The following is a 2,638-nucleotide window of genomic DNA, read 5'->3' as shown; positions in this document are numbered from 1 at the left end:
GATGACATTAGAGCATTGTTTGCGAAATATTATGGTTGCAGCAGGTTTATATGACGATTAGGGTCATATTTATGTGTTCGATTGAATCATTTGATGTTTAGTACGAGTTATTACAGTGTTGATTATAATCCGATCGGTTTGGAGATTAATGGATGTTAATTAAGTTGTTAATGGTGAATTATTCGTATATTAATGTTTACTATTAGTGGAGATAACATTTAAGACGGGTTAACGAATCGATTGGTGATTAATATGCTGTTTAATTGTTTTCGCCGGAAAAACGTTGCCTGATCCGGCCGTTAGAACGTTGTTGTTACTAGTTTTTAATTGCAAATAATCATTTACCGTTACGTTTTAATGATTCTACAAGATTTAAGCGGGTCAAACGACGAAGAAATTGGTTGTTTCGGTTCGCCGGAACCGATTGCTGTCCACCGGAGGCGCTGCCGGAAAACCGGCCGGAAAAGCGTGAAGATAGAGGGTTGGGCTGCTGCATTTTTATTATTATTATTATTGTTATTATTATTATATTTTAAATGAATTTTCACTTTTAGCCCTTGTATTATTAAAACCTTTATAATTTGTTTTTAAACTATGTTTACACATTGAACCTTGGACTTTAAGATGTATTAGGAATTAAAATAAAAGTGTATAAATTTAGATATTTTTTAATATTATGTCCGGATAGTTCGGGTCTCGTTTAAGTACAACATTGAATTCCAGAGTTTTATAACTTAAATGAATTGAAAAGAAATTGCTTGATTAATTACTTGAATTTCCGAGAACATTATATAAATAATAAACGAAAATTACGATTGCATCGAAACGCCAAAACGTGTCGGTTTAACGAATATAAATACATAAGACAAAACTTTAAATATATTTATATTTATACATATATTCATAAATAAAACCGAAAATTTAAAATGGGTCGTATTTTCGGGTTTGAAAAGTAACGAATGTTACACTTGTAAGTTGCTGTTACAAATTTAGAAAAAATCATTTTTGAAATCATCAGAATGCTAAATGAAACTTTAAAGAATCACCTTACCTGTTAAGAATTTTCAACTTTGATTTGTGACGTTTAGGATATGGCTAATGAAAAGAACCAAAAGTTAAGGGCAAATCAGTTTTGGAACGGTTATTTTTTGATTAATTGATGTGTTTATGAACTTTAAACGAGTGGCTAGTTAATGTTTATGATGTTAAATTATGCAGGCTTAAGCTTTCGGCCCGAATGGAGGCGGTTATTCAGTCAATCATGAAGCACAATGGCGAAAAACGAGGGGATTGGTAGCTTGTGAAGTGGTTTATCTCTTACAGTGAACCACACCATGTTAATGACTGTGTCACAGTTGGCATCGTACGATTAGATTAAGAAGATGATATTGGACAAGTGTGTAATAGTGGATTGGCCTGGGACCCATGTGACCGCGAGTTTTGCTGCAGGATTCGTGGTTGCGGTAGTGATGAACCCGATAGTTATGTTATGTGTTTTTTAAAGTTCTACAAATAAATTGAGAATTAATTTTGATTTTGACTTCTAGTGTAAACTAACAATTGCTATTACTATTTCATTTTGGTTTTTTTTACGATGCTCTGTTGTTACTGTGTTTCTTTTAAAGTATGAAATTTGAATGTGTTTTAAATTTGAAGCATGATGGCATTTATATCTATTTGTTTAACATGAAAGCTTTAATATCATGATATACATCGTATTGTTTTTGGCGATGGGATGGATTTCATTGTTACGCAAAGTTTTTATTTATTGCTTACTTTTTTCATCTAATACATTGGAGAACTTGCAGATCGATGGAGTCTTGACGGTTAGAATGGGCCAATATCATTTACAATTATTTGTTTGATTAGTAAATAATATTGTTTGATTTGTTTGATTGGGTCAAATTACTTTTGTTGCCGCGTTGTACTTTAAGGGTGGTGAAACCTTCCACTAGGCAGGAACGCAGGTCAGGGAATCGAAAGTCTTTGCAATGTAGTAGCATTCAGCAAGCACTTGCGGTGTGGAAAGATGGATCTGGTTTTGCTGATTTGGTTCTTTCTCTCTTTGATAACGTGGGGGGGAGCATTTTTTCTAAAAGAGAGGTCGGAGGGGAGGAGGGTTCTGAAAACAGCCTTAATATTAAACAATGTCTCAGGAAAGTCAGGGATGGTCATTTCACAGCTGCAGTCAAGGTATTATGCTCAAGTGGGGTTGCCCCTCTCGGAGATTCAACCATGAAAGCCCTCATTGATAAACACCCAGTGGTGCCGCCTCCGTCCTTGCCTTCTAGCTCTGTCGTCCTGCCTACTCTCTCTGTGGATGGGGACTGTGTGCTTAGATGTATCCGATCATTTCCTAAAGGGACCTCATGCGGGAGAGACGGGTTGCGGGCGCAACACTTGTTGGACGCTCTTAGTGGTGAGGGATCAGTGACTTCCATGGGTCTGCTCTCAGCCATCACTGAAGTCGTCAACTTATGGCTTGGGGGTCTGTGCCCCAAGGTGCTCGCTGAGTTTATTGCTTCGGCCCCCCTTACCCCTTTATTAAAGCCGGATAATGGAATTCGGCCCATTGCTGTGGGGGCTATCTGGCGTAGGTTGGTTTCTAAAGTGGCTATGAAGATGGTTGGGAAGGAAA

This window comes from Bidens hawaiensis, unplaced genomic scaffold, assembly GCF_021521415.1.
Source record: "Bidens hawaiensis isolate Kalapana, Puna unplaced genomic scaffold, B.hawaiensis_p1.1 tig00033866_1, whole genome shotgun sequence".
NCBI classification, from domain to species: domain Eukaryota; kingdom Viridiplantae; phylum Streptophyta; class Magnoliopsida; order Asterales; family Asteraceae; genus Bidens; species Bidens hawaiensis.
The sequence above is the reverse complement of the archived record's forward strand: the minus strand, read 5'-3'. Positions refer to the sequence as shown.